We start from the raw sequence: 25572 nt of genomic DNA on the forward strand, positions 1-25572 counted from the left end.
GTGGGTACATAAAAGATGGGGTCTTTGTGACTGCTTTCTTTCCCCTGTAATGTTTTCAAGGTTCATCTATATTATAGTTTGTAGCTGACTTCATTTTTTACTGGTGAATAGTACTCCACTATATAGCCCAATGGTTCTTGACATGTGGGTCACGACCTTTTCACAGGAGTTGCCTAAGACCATTGGAAAACACAGCTATTTACATTACAATTCATAACAGCAGCAAAATTATAGTTACAAAGTAGCAACAAAAATAATTTTATGGTTGGGGGTCACCACAACATAAGGAACTGTACTACAGAGTCACAGCATTAGGAAGGTTGAGAACTACATGATTGATTCATCTGTTCATAAAGTAATAGATATGTGGGATATTTACATATTTTGGCTATTGTAAGTAACTAGTATGGAAATTCATGTACAAGTGTTTATTCTGATGTATATTTCCAATTTAGTGTGTTTTCATTATGTCTGCAAGGTTATGTTACCATTACAAATTTCTAATTAGAAAACAAAACACTTTTCATGATCTTCAAAAGAAACTTTATGCATACTGTCTTAGTAAAAATGCTATGACAAAGGGAACTTAAGGGAGAAAGGGCTTATTTTGGCTTACGGTTTCAGACAGACATAGTCCATCACGGCAGGAAGACATGACAACAAGCGGGGGAGGCTGTTCACATTGCATCCACACTCAGGAAGCAGTGACCAGGAAGTGAAGGCGGGCTGTAAAAACTCACCTATTGCATGTAGACTTTCTGTCTCTGTCCTTTTATTTAACAGATTTTTTTTAAAGTTTATTTCTTTTTATGGCCAAATAATATTTCATTGTATAAATGTATAATGCTTTGTTAATAAGCCCATAGACAATTGTGTCAGTTTTTCTGCTTTTTAGCTTTATGAACACCCTGTTACAAATGTTCATGTACACATTTTTCCTTTGAACTTCTGCTTTTTTACACAAGTGGGGGGTGTGTATGTGTGTGTACATGCTTGTGGAAGTGCTTGTGTGTAGAAGTCAGAGATCAACCTTAGGAACTGTCTACATTATTTTTTCACATAGGGTCTCTCACTGACCTGGAGCTCGTTGAGTAGGTCAGGCTGCTTGGCCAGTGAAGATAAGAGACCTACCTGTCTGCTTCCTCAGCACTGGGATTCTAAGCACATGGCAGCAAGCCCAGCCCCTTTTTTTTTCAGATTTATTTATTATTATGTATACAGTACTCATGTGTGCCTGCAGGCCAGAAGAGGGCACCAGATCTCACTACAGATGGTTGTGAGCCACAATGTGGGAATTGAACCCATGACCTCTGGAAGAGCAGCCAATGCTCTCAATCGCTGAGCCATTGAGAGCACTGGCCCCAAGCCCAGCTTTTTATTTTAAAGATTTGTTTATTTTATTTTATGTGTATGAGTGTTTTGCCTGGTACCCATGGAGGTTAGAAGAGAGTATTGGACCCCCTGGAACTGGAGTTATGGATGGCTGGGAGCCATGACATGACTGCTGGGAACCTAACCCCAGTTCCTCTGTGAGAGCAATACATGTTCTTGACTACTGCACCATCTCTCATTCCCCCCTCCAAGCCCAGATGTTTGTATGTGGACAATGGGAATTGAACTCGTGCCTGTGTGACATGCACTTTACCAAGTGAGCTCCAGCTCTGGACCTATACTTTCAATTTTATAGAGTACTTTCACTATCTCCAGGAATGGGATCACTAGGTCATATGGCAACTTTATGTTTAACTTCTCAAGAGCTGCTGAAGAAACCACACAATTTTATATTCTGAGAAGCCGTGTATGAGAGCTTCCACTTCTATTTTTTCTCATTATAACCATGCTTGTGGCTGTGAAGCGGTATCTCACTGTAGTCTGAATTTGCATGTCCCCAGTGACTCATGATGTTGAACACTTTCGCTCATGTGTTTAATGGTCATTGTAGCATATCTTTAGAAAAGTACCTATTGAAATCATTTGCCCATTTGTCTTTTGTTATGGAGCTATAGAAACTCTTTATATATTCAGAATACTGGACCCTTATTAGATTAGTGAATTATAGATATTTTTCCCATTCTGTGTCTTCTCACTTTCTTGATAATACTGTTTGCACTGATTTTTTTTTTTTTTTTGGCACAAGATTTTTCTATAGAACCAAGCTGGCTTTGAATTCACTATGTAACCCAGACTGGCCTTGAACCTGCAGCAATCTTCCTGCTTCAGCTTTTTGCATGCTGAGATTACAGGTATGCACCCTCATGCCTATAGTGCCAATTTACCTCCTTGCAGATAGTGGAGTCCCAGTTAAAGGAACCCAGGAAGCTGTGTATTCCCTGTGAAAGTGGCTTAATAGTCTAAATCATCAGCACAAGTGTCAAGACAGTTTTGAGTCTTGATGGATGCTGACATCAGCTCTGTTTATCAAATGGATCAGTCTGGACAGTGAGAGGTAAAAAGTAACTTAAGGATAGATAGGTTTATTTTAGCTTACAGTTCATTGTAGCAGGCTTCGTTGGGCCGCCAGCTCACAAAAAAAAAAACCCTTATTTTTGGAGACTTATTAATTATAAAAGCTCAGCCTATAGCTTAGGCTTGTCCCACTAGCTGTTATAACTTAAATTAACCCATTTCCATTAATCTATGTTTTGCCTCATAGCTTTTTACTCCTCTTTCATCTTGTACCTCCTGTTTCCTCTGCACATCCTCTGGTGTCTCTCCCACACCTAGATTCATTTCCTCCTCTTCTCTCTCTGCCCAGAAGTCCTGCCTAACCTCTTCCTGCCTAGCTATTGGCCATTCGGCTTTTTATTAAACCAATCAGAAGGTGCTTTGGCAAAGACACATCTTCACAGTGTACAAAAAGATCATCCACAACACATCATGATAAGGAAGTCAAAGTCTCAGAAGCTTGAAGCTTGAAGCAGCTCCTCACATTGTGTCCGCAGCCACAAAGAAAAGAGCACTGAATGTATGCTGCTGCTGACTCCCCCCTCCTCCATTAACTCCCCACCCAGGGATTGGGCTGTCCACAGTGAGTGGCCCTTCTCACCTTAATTAATGTAATTCAAATAATCCCCCATAGTCATGTCCAGAGGGTCATCTGCCAGGTAATGTAAGAGTCCGTCAAGTTGTCAATTAACCCTGACCACCACAAGTCCCAATTATTAATTCATAGTATCTTGAGAAGCAGGAGGGCCAACCCAGGAAAGCAAGGCAAAATTCTAGATGTGGAGAATAGGGAAAAAATAATACAGAAAAGAGAATGCTCAAGGAATTGAAGTAATGAAACATTTAGGGCTCATTTACTTTGCCCTTGGCTTGGGTAAGATAGACTGCTTTGGCAGCTCCTACATAGACTGTGTGCTTACAAAATGGTTGCCACATTTGGGTAAGGCTTAGCTTTCAAGTTCAGAAGCATCGGTACATGCCGCAACATATCTACAGAAAGTCAGGAGTGAAATGTTCTAATACTAGATGATGACGAGCAAGTCTGTGGTCCCTGCCTATAATAACACTTCTTGGCCTTCATTTGTTTTCTATCCGGGAAAGTATATGGCATTATTCATGAAGTATAGCCTCATAAGAAATATCTGTCGCCTTGATTTTTGAAAACGTTCTTCTCAGGATGTTCATTATCACACCCTGTCCTTCCTAAGATGAAGAAATAAAAGTCTGCATGCAGAAGTGTCTCAGCTTTGTATAAAAAGAGGAAAACATTTGCAGCTTCTGACAGACATCCCTGTATTTCTCAGCACTTTTTGACCTTCCCTCACAGCAGTAGTCTCAGATGGGGCTGCACTCTGAGTTTTCCTGTTGAGCCTCTGTAGTGGATAATTCAAACAGTAGGGTACAGCAAAAATAAATAGTCTGATTAAGGTGTTGGGTATGTATTTCTGTTTTCTCTTTAGTGAGTCCTCTAAGTGTTTCCAGAGGCACAGTAAAGGAACTTGTAGCCAAAGCCTAATCACACACACACACACACACACACACACACACACACACACACACACACACACATCAATGAATAAATATAAACAAACCCAAAGGAAAAAAGATGGCAGCTGGGCAGTAGTGATGCACACCTTTGATCCCAGCACTCAGGAAGCAGAGGCAGGTGGATCTCTGAGTTTGAGGCCAGCCTGGGCTACAGAGCGAGTTGCAGGACAGCCAGGGAAGTTACACAGAGAAACCCTTTCTAGAAAAACCAAAGGGGAAAAAGATAACTAAGGTTTCTTAGCCACATTTCTCTCCTTTCGCTCTAACACCCAAGGGTTGTGCAATGGTTTTAATAGACTCAGAAAACTGTTGCCTGGGAAACAATGATTCTACGGAGGAAGCACCTACTCTCTCCTCTCTATACTCTTCACTTTCGTGCTTCCAGTTTCCCCCAAATAATGAACCTTTAACATGCAATGACAGTACTGAAAGAGGCAGGAGACTGGTCATTTTTAAGCAATTGCAGCTGTTTAAAGTAGCTTTTTCATTTTAAAAATGTGATATTTTTAAACACTTCTGAAGCACACAAAATTGTTTTGAAGAGAGTTGAACATCTTCCTCACTTGAGAAGAATGACAAATCTGTAAACAGTATTTAAGCATCTGCTAAAAGAAAATTCCATCGGCTGTCTGCATTGAATTTTGTTTGTGGGGAGGATAACGTTAAGAGACGACCTCTTTCTGCCTCCTACTGGTAAGCCAAAGAAGTGACACATGTGTTCACATCTCAGCCCTAACTTCAGCTCAGAAACTGGATGCTCTTCATGAGAACATCTGTTTGTATTTGCTTAAAAGGAAATAGCAAGCAACATTTTAGATCTGAGATTTTTATTGATATGTAATTCACAGACCAAAACATTCATCACTTTAAAGTTTATTTACAAAACTGTGCAACTAGAATCACTACCTGATGCCAAAATATTTCACCCCAAAAGAAATTCTGTGTCTTGGAAGTTGCTCCTTGTCCTCCTTCCCACCCATCAGTGAAAACCATTAACTCACTGTCTGGCTCTACAGATTTTCTTACGCTAGACATTACATGTAAAGGGAATCATGTGATCTGTATTCTTTCTGACTGCCTTGTGTGTATGTGTGTGTGTGTGTGTGTGTGTGTGTGTGTGTGTGTGTGTGTGTGTGTTTGTGTCTGTGTCTGTGTGGTATGTATGTGTATTCATGTGAGGGGAACATGTGTATAGAGATGTATTTGCTTGTCAGGAGTATAAAGGCCAGAGGAGGCATTGGGTGTCTTACTTTATCACTCTCCACTTTTCTCACCAAGGCAGGGTCTTTTGCTGAAGCAGGAGCTCAAGTTTCGCTAATCTAGCCAGTCAGCTTGCCCCAGAGATCCACTGTCTCTGCCTCTTGAGTGCTGAGATTGCAGGCGGACCAACCCAGCTCTGTAGCACTTACAGAGGTGCTGGGGCCCGAACCTGAGTCCTCACACTTGCACAGAAAGCACTTCCCACACTCAGCCATCTCATCAGGCCCTGATAGGCTTTCTCTATGAATCCTGAGTTAAAAGTTCACTAATGCTATACTGGAATATTCCATTACATGTATGCATCACATTTTGTTTATCTATTCATCAGTTGAAAGACTAGTTGAGTTATTTTCACTTTGGGAATAATATGAATAATGCTGCTGTGAACATTAGTGCACACGGATTTTGTGGGTACTTTCATTTCTTATGGATATATGCCTAGGATTGGAGTTTCTGTATCATGTGATGACTCAATGTTTATCCATTTCAGAAGCTTCTGGACTGTATTTCAAAGTGATGTGACCATTCTACACTGCCCATAACATGAATAAAATACCTCATTATGGTACTATTTATTATTATCCCATGTGTGCACACATATCATATATCATAATACTTATAGTCATTCTAGGTCATATGAAAAGGGATTACATTATAGTGTTTTTTAGTTCTTCCCTAATAACTAAGGGTGTTCAGCAATTCTTAGTATGCTTATTGGACACTTATGGAAATTTATAGAGAAATGAATATCCCAAATTTTTGCTCATTTTCCCCTAATTAAATGGTTTGTCTTGCTGTGTTGTAGGACTAACTTACATATTTCATATATGAAATCCTCATTACATATGTGATTTGTAAATATTTTTTCTGATTCCATGGGTTAGCCTATCACGTTCTTGATGAAATCCAATTATCTATTTTTGACTTTTGCTACTTTGTGTCATATTTCAGAATCTAGGCCTTAAGGATGTATACCTGTCCTTCCTTTTTTTTTTAAAGATTTATTTATTTATTATGTATACAGTATTCTGCCTGCACATATGTCTGCAGGCCAGAAGAGGGCACCAGATCTCATTACAGATGGTTGTGAGCCACCATGTGGTTGCTGGGAATTGAACTCAGGACCTCTGGAAGAGCAGTCGGTGATCATAACCTCTGAGCCATCTCTCCAGCCCCCTGTCCTTCCTTTTAAGAGTTGGACGAATATTTCGAATTCTTAGGCTTACTTCATTGTTCTAATTTTAGTGACTTTTAAAAGGAAAACAAGCATATATAATATCACATTTGGGGCCTTTTTTGGTTACCGTTCTTATAAGAACACCTAAACTAATATATGTATTTTTAAATCTCTGAAAAGACCTATCAAGAAAAAGTGAATGTGGGGCTGGAGAGATGGCTCAGTGGTTAAGAGGATTTGACTGCTCTTCCAGAGGTCCTGAGTTCAATTCCCAGCAACCACATGGTGGCTCACAGCCATTTGTAATGGGATAAAATTCCTTCTTCTGGTGTATAGCTAAAATACATGATTAAATAAATGTTTTTTTTTTTAAAAAAAAGTGAAGGTACCTATTACCAAGCATGAGGAGTGAAAAGCAATATATCATTATGTGTGTTACAGATACCAGGAATACTAACCCAAAGTTTATGAAGTAATAGGCCAACTAATTTGAACAGTTAGAGCAGAGGGACAAAGTCTCACAAAACTATAATAAAAAAACTAGACTCAATAATGTTAAAATATCAGTTTCTCCCCAAATGGATCATAGATTCAGTATAATTCATGTCAGAATTCTAGCAAGCTTTGAAAACAGAAATTATAATGGAATTCAGAATTTATATAGAAATGCAAATATCTTAGAATAGTTGAAGCAATTTTGAAAACTAGAAAAAGATTAGGGACTGTGTTAACTGGTTTCAATCTGTTCAAGATTAGGAAGTTATAATAATCAAGATAGTGTGATATTTGTATAAAGATACTAAATAGATCAATGAAACCACATAAAGACCAGAAATTAAACCATCTGGATCTATAGATAGACCAATTTATAGATGCCAATGTAACTGATTAAAAGAAGGATAGTTCTTTTTCCATATTTTAATTAAACTCAGAGCTACAGAAACATAAACTGATGGTCGGGGATCATAACTTTACAAATATAATTAAACATGAATAGAAAATGGGTACAATAGCTCACAGTTTTCCAAATCAATGCAAATAAATGGAGAAAAATGGCACTCAAGGAGGAAGAACGTAACTGCAAGGTCAACCTGAGCTACATAATGAGATTCTGTCCACCCCTGAAGAAAATCGATTTCAGAATATTTTTTCAAATGGTGTTGTCTCCGAATTAGTGGAGTGTGCTAGTTAGATTTTTGTCTCTGTCACAAAACATGTGACAAACAACTTATGGGAAGAAAGACTTGGTTTGGCTCATATATTCAGAGGTACCAGTCTGTGGTCAGCTGGTTTCCATTACTATGGGCCTGCAGCAAGATTAGCACCATAGCTGGAAATGTGTGTTGATGGAAATCAACTTACCTAGTCATGCCAGACATTCATGGCCAGAGAAAGTAGCTCCTTACCCTTCACTTGATCTGATGAAACTATTCCTCCTTTCCTGAGGATGTGCCTGTTCTAGAGTGAGACAATTCACTTCATGTCCCACATCTCATTCGCCATAGACCTGTAATCAAAATAAAGCCTCAGTACATAGGGGATGGAGAGTACCAAGTCAGCATCAAAGATACCAAGAAACTTGGGGGAAGTTAGGAATTAATATGTACCAGACAACTGGGTATTGAAGATGTTCTACCAAGAACAGTAGAATTTGTCCTTATTTTGTTGGTTGGAATATTGGAGTGTGTTTGTACTTTTACTAATCTGAAATATTCCAGTCTATAGTAGATAACATTCTGGTTTGAACCTGGAATATTCCCCATAGGCTCAGCTTGAGCATTTAGAGATGGGGCCTTGTTGGTAGAAGTAGTCCCCTAGGGGTGGTGTTGCAGGGTAGAGACCCAAACCCCACTCAGTAGGACGAGAGTCTAAATTGAGAGTCTGTATTAAGCCTGTGGAGAAACACTTCTCGCAGAGCAGTTTTGAATGCATTTTAAAGGGAGATTTTAAAGGCAAAGGACAGGAAAAACTACATCCTGGTTGGCAGATGCTAGGTAAAGTAAAGCAAGCCATCAGTTTAACAGAAGCCAAAAACACGCAGTTAGCTGGGGCATTTCAACCGTGAGTTTCTAGAACAGAATTGGGTACTTTCCCATGGGACTTTTCACAGTGGAGGTAGAAATGGCGGGGGGGGGGGGGGGGGGCGGGGGGGGGCAGTTTCAGATTAAACCAAGATGGCTCCAACTGAGACAAGATGGAGGAACATTTGCCCCATCACAGGGACAAATCTCTCAATGCTTTACCTGCCTCATTCCCAATTTCTTGTTTTGCCACCACAGGCTTCTATTGCCATGGATGAAGCCATTCTGCCAGGCCTTCCATGCTACAATGGACTGAAATTCCCTAAGCCATGAGCCCAGATAAACATTCTAGCCTTTAAGGGGTGTCTATACAGTATTTTTGTCATGCCAAAAAAGCACCATAGATATTAAAACTCTAGAAATTCCTCAGCATGAACCAGAGGAAGGAATTCAAGGACTTTGTGAAGGAAATATGTTTGCGTCAATTTATCACCTGTGATTCACCTGCTCATTTCCTGAAGTACATGTTTAAAAAGCCAGATGAGGGCCAGGCGATGGTGGCGCACGCCTTTAATCCCAGCACTCGGGAGGCAGAGGCAAGCGGATCTCTGTGAGTTCGAGGCCAGCCTGGTCTCCAAAGCGAGTTCCAGGAAAGGCACAAAGCTACACCGAGAAACCCTGTCTCGAAAAACCAAAAAAAAAAAAACAACAACAAACCAGATGACTGTCTTTAGATGACTAATAATTTGATGAGGTAATCCCAAACAGCTTTCCCTTTCCTTTGAAAATAATAACCTTTAGAAGAATCGCCAATCTAACACACACACACACACACACACACACACACACACACACACACACACAAAACCCAAACGCATAGAGCCTGTTTTACAGCACTTTTCTCCAAAGAAAAGAACCACCATTTTAATAAGACCACCTGTTTCTGTTTGCAAAAGATCATCACCCAAGCCGGGCGGTGGTGGCGCACGCCTTTAATCCCAGCACTCGGGAGGCAGAGCCAGGCGGATCTCTGTGAGTTCGAGGCCAGCCTGGTCTCCAAAGCGAGTTCCAGGAAAGGCGCAAAACTACACAGAGAAACCCTGTCTCGAAAAACCAAAAAAAAAAAAAGATCATCACCACCAGGCTTGTTGCCTATTGACAATCCTCCAAGGAAGGAAGGGCTGAAGAGGAGTCATTGGACTCTCACCTGGGAATCCAACCTCTCCTCTCAACCATTTGTAAGTGATTTTCTCTGATTTCACATGGCTTAAGGAGTATCTAGGCTAGGAAAGACTAGAAGGGGGTTCCATCTATGTAGCTATGGAGAAGCCATCATCCATGCTCCTTGAATACTTCCCAGTTCACCCTCCTTGAGTTCACCCATGCTGCTGTCAGTAACCCTTCACTCATGCTCAATAAACTCATCAGTTCCTCCCGGTGAACTGTGGTGGACCCTAACTTTGGTTTGTTATTGGGACCTTACGAAGAGGGGGTAAATGTTTACATTTCCTCACATGAAAAGAGTTTTAGCAACAGAGCTTTTATCCAAATTCATAAATTATTAACATTTTGTCTTGTGGTGATATATTGTGTACCCTAATAAATTTGCCTGAAGATCAGAGAACAGAACAAGCCACTAGATTAAACATAGATGCCAGCCAGTGGTGGCACACACCTTTAATCCTAGCACTCAGGAGGCAGAGAGCCATCTGGATCTCTGTGAGTTCAAAGCCACCCTGGACTACATGAGATTGACTCAGTCTAGGAGAGAAAACAGAGCCAAGCAGTGGTGGCACACACCTTTAATCCCAGTACTGGGAAGCACACATGCCTTTAGTCCCAGGAAGTGATGGTTGGGTGGAGAAAGATTATATAAAGTGTGAGGAGACAGGAACTAAAGGCTTTTCAGCAGAAGTGTCCCTTTCAGCTAGAGGCTTTTTTGGCTGGAGCCTTTTGGGTGAGGACTCAGAGGATTTCAGAGGATTTGTGGAACTGGTGAGGTGAGACGTGGCAGTGGCTTGTTCCTTTGTTTCTCTGATCTTTCAGCATTTACCTCAATATCTGGTTCCAGGTTTTTTATTAAAAGACCTATTAGCACTCATGTTATATCTGGCATCCAACTTTTGAGGCATGAATTCATGAAAAAGCCACCTGTCTGTGGCTTTGCAGACCCTGGCTCAGGCCCGAGCTGCATGTGTCTGGAATCTCCACCCAGCCTGGGACAGACTCTAACCTACTGGCTAAGTTTTTGTTGCAGCCTCTCTGCAGCAAACTCCATAGGCTTTTGGGCTCCAAAAACCACAGGAGTTAGCTGCTTTCACATGTTACACCATGCAGATGGCTGGATCTTTCACTTCTTTCCTCTCCTGGTGGGTTTTGGCTTTCCTTGGGCCCCCTCCTCAGGCTGCTGCCACACCATCATCTGAATCATTGTCAGCAGATATGGTGAGTCAATTGGGATTTCTTAAAGGGAGGAATTAGTTAAGAGAACGTTTTTTCCACACATTAAAAAATGGGAAACATTTTTAGAATGGAGGGCATTTGGTCTCTGTTTGGCTATACATTAAGCAGTCTGAAAATGGAACAATTAAATGAAAGGATTAAAATAAATTATACATTAATTATATTATTATACATTAATAAATTAATGTAGATGGGATTTATATAATGTCTATTATAAATATTTGTTTGGTCATTTTTGTTTTATCATTAAAAAAAGCTGGCTAATATGAGTGCCTAGATAAAAATTAAAAAAAAAAACCCTGTTAAAACAGATCATAGAGATATTCAGACCCAGACAGAAGAATTTAAAGGAGAACCAATCTCAGCATTGCATTATAAGGTTACAGAGAAACAGCCTAAGGCTTTCAAAACAGCCAACCTTTATGAATCCATTAACCTTACAGGAACTGCCAGATGATAGACATCCTCAAGGTTGTGTAAGAGCTGATTGGACTCCTGTACAAATTTTAGATTTGAGAAGATTCAAAGAAGCAATAGTGCTGAACCCATATAGGCTTGTCTGTTAACCATTTTAAAGGTAGAGCTGTTGGTGTCTTTGGAAGATCTTGTACAATCTGGATGGCTGGTGACCACTCTTTAGAATAATACCTCCTAATATTTCTCTCAGAAACATGTGTTAGTTTATGATTTGTTTCTGAGGTTGGAGGAATGTTAATCTGAGTATTCCATTGTTGTTCATAGCTATATTATCACATATGGTTTTAATTTTCCTCTCTGTCCTTCTGGACCTATACATTTGAGCCATCTTGCACTCTGTTTCACTTGAGATAATGTTCCAATCCCTAACAGCTGAACATTTACCTCCCAAAGAGGCCAATTTGGATGCCAAAATTCTGGTGCAATAATTGTCACATCTGCATCTGTGTCTACTAAAACGTCCAAGAAAATGTCATTTATTCATATTTTTAATTTTGGTCTTTGCTCATTTATAGAAGTTTGCTGAAAAATTCACTTTATGGTTTCTCCTGAATTTCCTGTTCTCTATGCTACAGCTGTTCTATCACCCAGAGCAGCCTGGTTTATTCCAATAGGCATTTGGTTATTTAATTGCTCTGAGTAGGATGTTCTTCTATGATGGCAGGAAAGATCTGAACTTAATTTGCTGTGGAGGCCTACATGAGGCCCCTCTGGGAGTTTCCCAAGGACAGAGGCAAAGGATTATCTTGTCTGTCCCTTGTTGATCTACATTTGTTGGTTCAATGTTTACCCTTACCACACCTTCTGCATAATCCAGAAAGGAGGGGCATTCTGTTGCCCTGTTCCTTGAATAAACATTCTTTCTAGGAACACCCTGTTTACACTCCCTTCTCAAATGACTTTGCTTTCTAGACCCAAAACATCTGACATTTTTTCCTCAAACCTTTTGAAATTGCCTCTCCAATCCACATATCATCATGGTCATGAGACTCAATATTAATTGTGTCCCTGATCCAACCCTCCAAGGGTGCAGATCTTGCCTTTAATGGCCTGATTATTCTTTTTCATTCTGCATTCGAATTCTCAAAAGCCAAAGATTCAGTTATTATCTGTCTAGCTTCTGAATTTGGTAACATTCTATTTACTGCTGAATACAGCCTTTGTAAGGAATCTGTGAAGGATTCTTTGGGGCCCTGTATAGCTTTTGTGAATGATTCAATTTTCTTTCTACAATTGGCACCCATGTGGCAAGAATTCATTAAAAAACCTTTGGTGGCCTTACAGGCCAGGGGTTACAGGCCCTGGCTCACCCAGAGTTTACAGGCCCCCAGCCTGGCCAGAGCTACAAGCTTTCCAGCTACAGGCAGCTGGAGCTGCTTGCGGCCAGATCTCCAACTCACGTGGCCAGAACTACAAGGGGCTGGAGCTGCCAGTGTCTAGACTGCTTGTGGGTGTGCAGACCCCCGGCTCAGGCCTGAAATGGCTCAGGCCAGAGCACGTGGCTGGACTTTAGCTTTTAGCTTTTTTTCTTGGTAGGTATTAAGTTCTCTCTCTCTCTCTCTCTCGCTCTCTCTCTCTCTCTCTCTCTCTCTCTGGATTACCATCTCAGACTGCACCACATTAGGTAGCTGCTTTGAAATTCCCTTGGACTTCTACTGTTCTGCACATTAAAAAATGGGAAATATCTTTACAATGGAAGAAAATTGGTCTTTGATAACACATTAGGCAGTCTGAAAATGGAACAATTACATGAGAGGATAATTAATGTTGATGGGATATATGTAACATCAATTATGCATATTTGTTTAATTATCCTTATTTTAGTATTAAAAAAGTTGGTCAATTTAAGTGCCAAGTTAAAAGCTTTAGAAAAACCTGTTAAAATAAATTTTAGAGAAATTCAGACCCAGAAAGAGGAATTTAAAAGTGAAATTATTTCAGGATTGAATTATACCATTACAGAGAGACAGCTTGTTTTCAAACAATCAAACTTAATTTATCCGGTAGCCATACAGGAACTACCTGCTCAAGGGCATGTACAAGCTAACTGAACTCCAGTGGAAATGTTAGATTTAAGGGGATTTAAGAAAGCCATAGTATCATATGGCATGCATTCTCCATTCATAAAGCAAATGTTAAACTCATGGTCAACTTGTAATAGGATTATTTCTCAGGACTGGAAAGAATTGGTAACAGCTGTCCTCGAGCCTGGAGCACAATTACAGTGGCGGACCTGATTTAAGGATGAGGCTGAAACAATAGAAAATCAATGTAGTGCTTGAGGTGTAGAAATTTCTCAGGATCAGCTTCTTGGAGAAGGCCAATACGCTGATATACAAAGACAATGTTTATACGATAATCAAACCTTACTTCTATACCGCATGGCAGCCATGAATGCATGGGACAGTTTTGAGGAAACAGGATAGGCTGAGGAACTGACGAGGTGAGGTTGGATGTGGCTTGTTCTGTTTCTCTGATCTTTCAGTGTTCACCCCAATACCTGGCTCTGGTTATTTCATTTATAAGACCATTTAGCAATTTGTGCTACATCTGTTGCCCAACGTTCATAGTACAAATTCATGAAAAAGCCACTTGCCTGTGGCCTTGCAGTCCCCAGCTCAGGCCTGAGCTGCACTCGGCCAGTAGGATTTGCTGAAGGAGGTAAGATTTGCTGAAGGAGGCAGAATTTGCTGAAGGAGGCAGAGGCAGGAGGAGCCCGAGTTTGAGGCCAGCCTAGGAGGCTTGTTGAGGAGAAGCTGCAGCCAGGGCCAATCTACAAACAGTGGAGGCAGGACCATGAAGGTGGTGACTGCTGCTCCGAGTTGCCTGCTGCTTCTCATTGTGTTGATGGTGGCAGCGATGCTGTTACCAGGGATGAAAGGCTTACCACTGCTTGTTCAGAGAACAATTGCCAGGATCATCGTGTTACCAGGAAGCATCAGCAATGGTCAGTTTAGAAAAGTTTGGTGAGGCAAATGGTGGGGAGAAATTGTGGGGAAGATATTCTCTTCTAGGGAAGAACGTTTGTGGTTCCCAGAGACAGACATTTATTTATCAGACTGTGATTGCTCTAAACCACAGAGGAGGCACACACACACACACACACACACACACACACACACACACACACAAATTCTGCTGGGAATCATGACCACACCTAACAGCCACTTTGAAATCTTCAAAAGGATGACAGGATCCCACAATGATAATTCCACATGGACTATGATAAAGCCATTAAACTGATTAATACCACCCAAAGATCAGCTTTGGACTACAAACTGCTCAGGACAATTTTGAGATGGCTAGTTGAGATCATCCAGACAGACAGACTACTCAAGCAAGGACTTGAGACAAGCCCTGAACTTTCCCATTATGCAGAGACTGGGCAAATGATATAGGACTTGACAATTAACCCAAAAATTTCTTTTCAGGATCTCCTAAAGATGTCTTTGCCCTCAGAAAGCAGGAGGTAATTTTAAGAAAACGAGGCACACATTCCCAAGAGGTGGGGTGGGTGGTTTTTGGTCATTTAATGGCTTATGGATAATTGTCATTGTTTAGGACAAGTTGTTATTGTTAATGGTCAAAAAAAAGATTAAAAAAGGAGATTAGATTCAGGGTTCTTGTTTTAAAAAAAGAAAGAAAAAGAAAAATGAGGATATAGATAAGAGGTAGATTATTGAATCCACTCTAAAAAAAAGAGAGATATAGAAATAATAGGATAAATGGGTAGATCATTGAATCTACCCTAAAAAAAGGGGAAGATATAAAAATGACAAAAGGTAGACTATTGAATCTACTATGAAAAGAAAAAAGAGAGAATATGGATATGATAAGATAAAAAGGTAGATTATTCAATCTATTTTATAAAGGTACTACTTGTTTTAAATATTTTACATTGGATTGGATTTTTCTATATTGTATACAAATTTTATATTAGACTCACCAAAATAGGATAAATGATGAAATTTTTTGTCTGAATTTGTCAAATGTTAATGGACTGGACATTGTTAATTTATATAATGGAGTTTTTTCCTGAATCTGTCAAATGTTAATGGACTAGACATTGTTAATGTAACGCTTGACTGTATATATTGTATATACTTTATCTTATATTAGTTATAAGCTTTCTTTATTATTTAGACAAAAAAGGGAAAATGTGATATAAAGGGTCCAAAAAAAAAAAACCTTCACTGATTTCTTACAAAGATTGATTTCAGCAGTAAATAGAATGATACCAAATTCAGAAGCTAGAAAGGTAATAATTGAATATATGGCTTTTGAAAATGCTAATGCACAATGCAAAAGGGCAATTAGACCATTAAAGGCAAGATCAGTACCCTCAGAGGAATGGATCTGAGATACAATAAATATTGAATCTCATGATCATGATGATGCTTGGATAGGAACCAAACTCAGGTCCTCCACAAGAGCATCAAGTGCTCCTAACAATTGGGCCATCTCTCCAGCACCACAGACCCTACTTCTGATTTAATACTAATATCTGCACATGTGACATGGTATGGCCACCCATTATAGACTTTTAGAATACAGACAGACAGAATGCAAGTTAGGGTCCTGGTCTTTGTATCCAGTGAAACCTTCAACTCCAACCTGGTGAAATTATCTTTGGTTCCTGCAGCACGAATCCTAGTTGGTCTTAATAAAAACACTGAGCCAGATATCGGGGTAAATGCAGAAAGATGAGAGAGACAAAGGAAGAAGCCACAGCCACCTCTCACCTCACCAACTCCTCAGCCAAAAGGACTGAGCTCCTATCTCCTCCCACCTTATATTCCTCTCTCCATCCAGCCATATCATTTCCTGTCTCAACCTCCCTAGCACTGGGATTAAAGATGCATGCCACCACCGCCTGGCCTCTATCGCTAACTAGTGGCTGGCTTTGCCTCTGATCTTCAGCAAGTTTTATTTGTTAAATCATATACAAAGTATCACCACATGTTCCTAAAGTTATAAGGACATTCTCAGGGAAATGATCAATCCTCATACCTGCCATATATGAACCAAGAATGTATGATGTTTAAGATGATTAAGAGGAAAAATGGAGGTCCACTTCTTAACCAAAAAGCAATAACTGTACTGACTTTCTGGTAGAGCTACAGAGGTAAATGTCACATCAATCACTAGAAACCATTTTATATAACATTCTTAAATCCAAAACTAATGCAAAAATCTATGATATACAAAGTAGCAAAATGTTAGAGTGCCAACAAGAGAATTAATGCTTGAGTCAGCATACCTCCATTGTCTTGTCATGTACATGAACTCTTCAGTTAAATGCCACTAATTTACAGAAAATCTTAATCTCTGTATTACCCCACAGGACATTATTATGTCATCTGCCATTTTTAACATCATGTTGACCAAATCTGGATACTAAAAAATAGTGGTAACCCAGATGCTAGAAAATGAGGGACAAGGACTGACTAGATGGATCTGTGAGTAGGAAGAGGAACTTGCTACCAAGCCTGAAGACCTAGTTCCTAGAAGGAAAGAACCAATTCCTACACACACACACACACACACACACACACACACACACAGAGAGAGAGAGAGAGAGAGAGAGAGAGAGAGAGAGCAAAACTAATAAATAATAATGTTATAAAATGTTTTTTTTTAAAGAAAATGAGTGCTAATTCTCTAAGACCTATAAGAAAGTTCTGCATAGGGGCTGGAGATAGCCCAGTAAGTTAAGAGCACTTATTGCTCCTTCAGAGAACCCAGGTTCAGTTGCTAGCACCCATATTGTAGTTTAGAATTGTCAGCAACTTCAGGCCCATGGTTTCTGACTCCCTTTTCTGGTCTCCTTGGTCACCAGACCACATGCAGGAAAACACTCATATACAATTTTTAAAAATGTTAATAGAAGCTGGGTGGTGGTTGCACATGCCTTTAATCCCAGCACTCGGGAGGCAAAGGCAGGCAGATCTCTGTGAGTTCAAGGCCAGCCTGGTCTATAGAATGAGTTCCAGGACAGGCTCCAAAGCTACATAGAGAAACCCTGTCTTGAAAAACAAACGAAAACTGTTAAAAGAAAAAGAAATTGCTGACAACAGTAAAGTTTTGGTGGGGCAACCAGAAAGGAGACAGACCTAGTAGACAAAGGCAAGTATGCCTGGAGATCTTCTAAAGTGAATAGAGTTGTATCTCATACTCCTACCATAGCAGGCTTCAACGGGAGTAATATGTGTGCCATTTGACTGATGTCCAATGGCACAGCTAAATGGTTGACTTCACACTTCTTATGGACAAGGTTCTGGGTTTGATCCCTGGCACCACACAAAATAAAAGCTCCATAGATTTCCCATTTCCCTGGTTGCTTATATGATTTTACTAGATGACTCAAAATTCTTCCATTTTTGAGAGGGCCCCAAGGAAGAGAAAGGGGTTTGAGCTTCTCAAGTTCACAGTAAGAGTGAGTCTACCTCCTGCCCCCTGTCATCCAATTAAGCTCAATGGTGATGATGATGATGATGATGATGATTATTATTATTATTATTATTATTATTATTATTATTTGGTTTTTCGAGACAGGGTTTCCCTGTGTAGCTTTGTGCCTTTCCTGGATCTTGCTCTGTAGACTAGGCTGGCCTCAAATTCACAAAGATCTGCCTGCCTCTGCCTCCTGAGTGCTGGGATTAAAGGCACGCACTATCACCGCCCAGCTTCAATGGTGATTATTAAACTCAACAGTGCTCAAGACATTTATGAATGATTGGGATGCCACAGAATGTCATCCATGCAGCTCTGAAAAAAAACCATATATTCCCTTAAGAAAGTAACTTTTCTTCCTTAAAAATCTATTCCAGAGTTGCTTCTAATTTTGGATTAAAATTTCTAATCGAGATCAAGAATGTCAATTGACCATGTAATCTGAACTGTCCCTCATAAATTGGGTGCTCAGAGCTACACTTAATTACCTTCATTATGCCCCAAAGCATCTCCTCTGTCACAGAAGCAGTAGAACTAGTGGCCTAAGTACATTTGGAAGGCTAAAGACCAAGAACACCTACTCTTGCTGAGTCCCACTGCAACCTGAGGGGAACTTCACGTTTAGTTAATCGTTTGCTGTGCACAATATGCCTGTGACAGCCAGAAATGAACTGCTCTAGCCTGAGGGGCATCCCTGAAAGACAGGAGGGAAGAAGTAAAATCTTCCCATTGAGAGAAGGTCAAAGTTGAGAATGGAATATTGCAAGTTCAAGGCTGCTGTAGGCTATGCAGCAAGACCCTGTGTCAAGAACTTGTAAAAGCCAGGCCTTGTGGAACAGGCCTGTAATTACAGCTATGTGGGAGATTGAGGCAGGAGGATCACAAATACAGAGCCTGCTTGAGGTATAGACTGAGTTTCAGGCCAGCCTGGGCAATTTAGTGAGACTCTCTGTCTAAATGAAAAGTTTTCAAAAGGGGGAATAGGGATAGGGTCAGTGGTAAAAACACTTGCCTAGCATCGACAAGACCTTGGGTTCAGTCCACAGGAATACAAGAAAGTTCTCTGAAAACGGTTTTGATAAAGGGAACTCAGGTCAAATAAATAACAAGACAGAAAGTGCAGGACTCATTGAATTCCCTGGATTATCTGAACAGATGCACATCTGGCCTCTGCCCAAGTACTTCCAATGATAGGCAGGTCACTGCTTCTCGAACTGGGCCAGGCAGCAGTTGCATAGCAAACATAATTAAAAGTCTGCAGCATATTGAACAGCATTCTCCTTCTCCTTGCTGTACCCACAGTTCCCTTTGGAACAACACAAATTGAATTCTGTACCTGATACGTAGGGCTGCCTTTAAAATTTATGAAATGTTTTCTCTTCAGATCAAATGCCTAATGCCGTAAGTATTCTGTACATGATATTGTTCTGAAGATCCTCTTTTTGTGTTTGCTTGGTCATTCTCTTTTCTATTGATTCCCTGCAGAATGGGATAGGAAAATAAAATGCCTCCAAAGTAGATCATTGTGGACAATTAATACTCTCAGTTAAATGATAAGCACCAACAACGGTTGCTGTTGCCGTTAACTGGTGTGTATTATCCTATTTTTGTATGTGTATCTGCTTATGTGTATATGGACATGTATTATCCTATTTTTGTATGTGTATCTGCTTATGTGTATATGGACATGTATGTGCAGGTGCAAATGCAAGTGTGTGTATGGGTATGTGAAGGCCAGAAGTTGATGTCATGTGTCTTCTTGTTGCTTTCTTTGACTGTTTTGAGACAGGATCTCTCAATGAAACTGGAGCTCACCTATCCAGCCAGATTGGCTGGCCAGTGAGCCCCAGTGAGCCTGTGTCCTCCTCTCCATTGCTGTAATTACAGGTTGTACCTGGCTTGTCATGTGAGTACAAGGGATGGACTCAGATCCCCATGTTTGTGTGGCAAGCACTCTACTGACTAAGCTATCTCCCTATCTCTCTATTATCCTATTTCGGTCCTCTCAACTACCATGTGCTACTATTAGTAGTCATATTTCACCAATAAAAAATAGCAGGACAGAGAAAACAACTTGTCTGAGGACACAAAAGTCAATGTGAGGTCAACCGAAATCCAGTTGCCAGTATGTGTTTACTCCAGAAGATTGTAACAAACTCTTTTAAATTAGAAGTTGAAGAGATAGCACCATATAGAATAACAGGTTTCCTTAGGACATTTTCAGACATGTATAGCATTGTACTTTGCTCATATCCACCTCCCACTACCCTCTCTTGTATCCACACCCGCTTCCTGTGTTCTTGTTGAATGACTGAAGAACTTGGATCTGTTTACTTACAGTGGTAGCTTGGAATTCCGCCCTCCTCTGGGCATTTAGGAAATTAGCAGCTCACTGAAGTCTGCAGATACCTTTCAAGCTGCCTTCTGCACAGCCTTAGCCCTCATCTCTTGAACCTTGTGCAATCGTATCCATCTCGCTTCCATTTTGTCTTATTGTGACTCTTCAATCTGAATTGCCATCTTAGCTCTCTCTTGCTTGGGTGACATCTAAAAGTTTAAAGAGTATACCTGTCCCAATAAGCCTTAAGTTTGAAACACAGAGTAGACATATTCTGTGGTATTTTACAGATTCATTTATTTATCTATTGCGTGTATATGTATGCACGCACATGCATGGTTACCCTTGGGAGCCAGAATAGGGTGCCAGATCCCCTGGAGCTGGAATGACAGCTGGTTGTAAGCTGCTAGACGTGCTAGGAACCAAACTTGGGTCTTCTGCAAGAGCAGCAAGTATTCTTGATCTCTGAGCCATCTGTCCCGCCACAATTTTTTTGAGATAAGGTTTCATGTATTCTACAATAGCCTTACCACTCTATGTAGGCAAAGATGCCCCTACTCTCTGAGTGTTGGGATTACAGGCAGGTGTCATTATGTCCAATATCTGTCCAGATATTAGGGATCTAAACCAGGGCCTCAAGGATGCTACAAAAGCACTCTACTAAGTAAGTTACATTCTGAACCCTTGTCTTCATTTTTATGACATCACTATTGATCTCAGAATTAAACACCTTTGTTAGTACAATAAAAATGCTGACTGAACATTTCAGTTTAGTGGACTTTGGGAAACGTCAGTTGTTAATCTAGAACTCCGTGTAAATTGTTACACAGTGATGCTTAGACTTAACAGAGCTTAATCTCAAGATTTGGGGCATGATTTCCGAAAGCTGAAGACTAGAACCACCTACTATAATGTAGGAAGCATGAGCTTTAGGTAGCACTTTGGTGAGTATGCCTAGATACAAGTAATAGAAAGCCCAATCCAAACGAGCCTTCAGCAATGAACACAGGTTACTAAACATACAATGAGGCAAAGTGAGACAGTACAGCCTTGGCAGCTCACTGGCACAACAATGTTAGAAAGGAGTCTGGCTCTCTGTTTCTACCCTTTACATAGCAACAGCATAGCTGCACCAGCTCCAGAGTTCACGTCCCCCACAACACCATTCTAAGCCAGAAGACAAGGTGTCTTTTTTCTAGGGACACTTTCATATAAAAAGTTTTCTGGACTGGGCAGTGGTGGCACACACCTTTAATCCCAGCACTCAGGAGGCAGAGGCAGGTGGATCTCTGTGAGTTCAAGGCCAGCCTGGTCTACAGAGAGAGTTCCAGGACAGCCAGGGCAGTTACATAGAGAAATCCTGTCTCAGAGAAAGAAAGAAAGAAAGAAAGAAAGAAAGAAAGAAAGAAAGAAAGAAAGAAAGAAAGAAAGAAGAAAGAAAGAAAAGAAAAAGCTTTCTGAGAGAGCCTTAGACTTTTCTACAAGTGTTGTGAACCAGAACTGTATTTCATGTCTGTGGCTAGGCCAACCATTAGCAAGAATAATGAAATTACCATGACTGGGGGAGGGTTGGCACTGGGGAAGGGTCTAAGCTTTCTTAAGCTCCAGGATGGCTCATATCAGTAGAAATTAGAATTCTAGGATTTGGAGAGATGGCTTAGTGGATAACAGCACTAGCAGCTCTTACAGAGAACCCGGGTTCAGTTCCCAGCACCCACATGGTGGTTCCAGTTCCAAGGGATCTGCCACCCTCTTCTGGCCTCCAGAGGCCCATGGTGCACATGCATATATGCAGGCAAGCATTCATAAACATTAAATAAGTCAGTTTTTCTGTTTTCAGTTCAGGGTTTCTCTGTGTAACAGCCCTGGCTGTCCTGAAACTCATTCTGTAGACCAGGCTGGCCTCAAACTCACAGAGATCCACCTACCTCTATCTCCTGAGTGCTGGGATTAAAGGCATGTGCCACCATTACCCAGCTTCAATAAGTAAATTTCATTAAAAATATTTTTAAGTTCACATTAGAGACTGGATGATAGTGGTGCACACCTTGAATCCCAGCACTCAGGAGGCAGAGGCAGGCAAATCTCTGTGAGTTCAAGGCCAACCTGGTCTACAGAGCGAGTTCCAGGATAGCCAGGGATACACAGAAAAACCCTGTCTTAAAAAAATAAAAATAAAAATAAAAATGTTAAAAAGTTCACATTAGAATTCTATTATCATGGAAAAGAGGTAGGAGTCAGCAATCAATAATATCTGTAACATATAACCAGATGTGTCCAGACATTTAAGCATGTGGAATGAAAAGATGATATATAGGTACATTCACACAATTATTCAGTGGCACAGAACTGTTCAAATCCAAGCCCATTGAAAAAGCAAAATAGTACACTACTTTACTTGATGGCCATTATCATAGATGAAAAGTGTAGCCGATCTCAAAATTACCACATTCATTTAACAAACACTGAATTTAAAAGGAAATGGAAATATTTCTTCCAGAAAAATCCAAATAGATTTCAGAAAATGAACAATGAAATATCGTGATTTTGCATTTATGCCATAGAAAAGCAAGCAATGTACTTTGGGCTTCCTTGTGTTTATAGAGGTACACACCATAATGTCTTTGATGTCTTCAGAATAAAGGCACAGTAATGCCAGTTTTTAATAAGGAGTAAGAGTGATATAGTGAATATTTCATTTTGAGGAGCTGGCAAAAGATTATTTTTAAGTTTACTTCAAAGGAAAAGGATGAAATAATAAAAGATGAAAGAGCGATTCATGATCTCCATGCTAGTTAATTCAGAAGACGCCACGGTCCCATTTTTATCTCCTGACTGAAATCTTTCGAAGATAATTGATCTAGGTTTCTGTTCTATTGCATTTGCTGTCACTCACTGCATTGTTTGCCAGATTAGAAGTGTTTGATATAAGTTTATGTACTACATATAATTTCAATGTGACATCCCGTCTTTGTTCATCTTTCTTGGCCAGTTGATGGCTTCAAATTGGCTCTCCAGGAAATCTTAATTCACTATTATCTAACTGCCACATTAAAAAATAATGAGGGAAGGACTTCATCACCTGCCATTTCAAACACAATTCTCTAAACCCTGCACACTCAGAGCAAAAGCAAGATTAGTTTGGTTGAATATTAAATCACTGAGCCCAGTTCATAACAATTTGATGAAAATAATATTTCAGATCCCATGAGTTGGTTTCATTTCCTGAAATTAGAAAACCAGGAAGTATTTCTAAAACAATTCTAAGGACACTGTTGCAGTTTGTGGGTTCAAATGGGTAAGGAATATCATAGCAAATCCAGTAGCATATAGGAAACTTCTTATTTGGCCATCCTGGGAATTCTTGTGTTTGCAACGAATTGGAACACAGGTTGCTACAGAGCTAAGAGAAAGGATGTTCAGCCATGTGCACTAAAGACAGGAGAGAGTCAGTGCACAGAAAGGGACTGGTTCTGGCTTCTTCAGAGACACTGATTTTCATACAGTGAAGGGATAATCTACAAGAAGAGATAATATGGGGCGGAGAGGTAGCTCAACAGTTAAGAGCACTCACTGTTCTTGTAGAGGACCCTGGTTCAGTTCTCAGCATTCATATGGTGGCTTACAACCATCCGTAACTCAAGTTCCAGTGGATCAGACACCCTCTTGTGACCTTCACAGGCATGGCATGCACTGCATATAATACACATACATACATGCAGGCAAAACACTCGTACATACAAAGTAAAAATAGACAAATAAAAGGAAGGGATGGCAGATGGAATTCAAAGAATGGTGCAAAGAGGTCTCAGTTAAGTCCTGCTTGACTTCCAAAGAAGTCTCCAGGAAGCTGTAGGGAGTAAATCAAAGTTTCTGAAGCCCCATATCGGGTTACAAAGTGGGGGCTTTTATTTTGAAATTCAAACAAACTTATCAAGACTGCAGTGGTCCAGAAAACAAGCAACAAAGGAAAAAAAATAAATCCAACCTTCTCCACAATGAAATCTGTTTAAAATAAAAACACCCTTTAAGAAAAGTAACTATGGAAAGAATTTAGCAGGATCTCTTTACTCCAGAATATTGAAATCAAAGTTTCTGAAATTCTTAAGTTTTCTACGAGGTGGAAAAGAAGGTATAGCCCATAAGCAATACAGGAGAGCACCATCATTAATTCATCAACACTCATGCAATATCTACTTTGTTTAAAGCTCTGCGTCCAGTGAAGGTAGATCCAAAATCAAGGCAAGGTCTTGGTCTCCCAGAAGTAAGCCATTCAACTGTGATTCCAGTGGATTAGAGAGATCTGCAGAGTTTGCCATCATTCTCTAGTCTGTACTCTACAGGCATCCTTTTCCATCAACCATCCACCACACAAGCAAAGACAGAGATTTTTGAAATAAGTAGGAGACAGCTAAAGCAGCCAGAAACTCAATGCAGAGTAAGTAGATTTGCGATGGTTTCTTCAAGAAATGAACTGCAAGGGAGGGGGGCAACACCTAAGGCTGTAGAGAGACCCAAAAAGAAAATAACCAAACGTGCCAAATGTCTTTGGACCCTCATAGAAACAAATCAAAAGTTAGAAGACACTTGGAGAAAATCAAATGCTCCATGTAGATTTGATCCTCTTTTTCCTTATTTTATGTATATTTGAATGTTTGCTTGCATGTATGTACACCACATACATGCCAGGTGTCCAGAGAGGCCAGAAGAGGGTGTCTGTAACTGGAGTTACAGGTGGTTGTGAGTCCCAGCTGCCATGTGCTGCTGGGAATCAAACCTGGATCCTTTGCAAGACCAGCCAGTGAACTTTGCCACTGAACCATCTTTCCAGTCTCTGGATAGTTGATCTTGAGGATTATTTTTTAGGCTTTGCAAGTGGATAAGGATATTGGACATTTGTTTCAGCAATTTTGTTTTGGAGGCTTTCATTAAAATACTTTAATAAGTAAATTAAATTTAAAATAATAATAAACACTAATTACATTCTAAAGTTTTGGCAGTGTACGACATGATAGGATGACAGGAGATGTGTTTTCTGATGATCCCATGGAGGGCAGAGGATGCGTTAGCATAAAGAAGAAACATGATTAGCCCTATGTTGATCATTGGCAAAGCTTAGTGCCAATTACAGGGTGCTTCATTATGATCTTCTATTTCTCTGTGTATTTGAAATTATCTGTATTAATTAAATAAATCATCCTCAGAAGACAGAGAAGGCTTCCCAAAGGAAATTCAAAGTGAGTTTGAAAGAAGGCCAGAGCCATCTTCTCATCACAAAGAACACTGAAGACTTTATTTTATTTTATTTTATTTTGAGATACAATCTTTCTATACAGACCAGGCTGTCCTGGAATTCACTCTGAAGACCAGGGTGGCCTCGAACTCACAGA

The sequence above is a fragment of the Peromyscus eremicus genome, chromosome X (genome assembly GCF_949786415.1).
Source record: "Peromyscus eremicus chromosome X, PerEre_H2_v1, whole genome shotgun sequence".
NCBI classification, from domain to species: Eukaryota; Metazoa; Chordata; class Mammalia; order Rodentia; family Cricetidae; genus Peromyscus; species Peromyscus eremicus.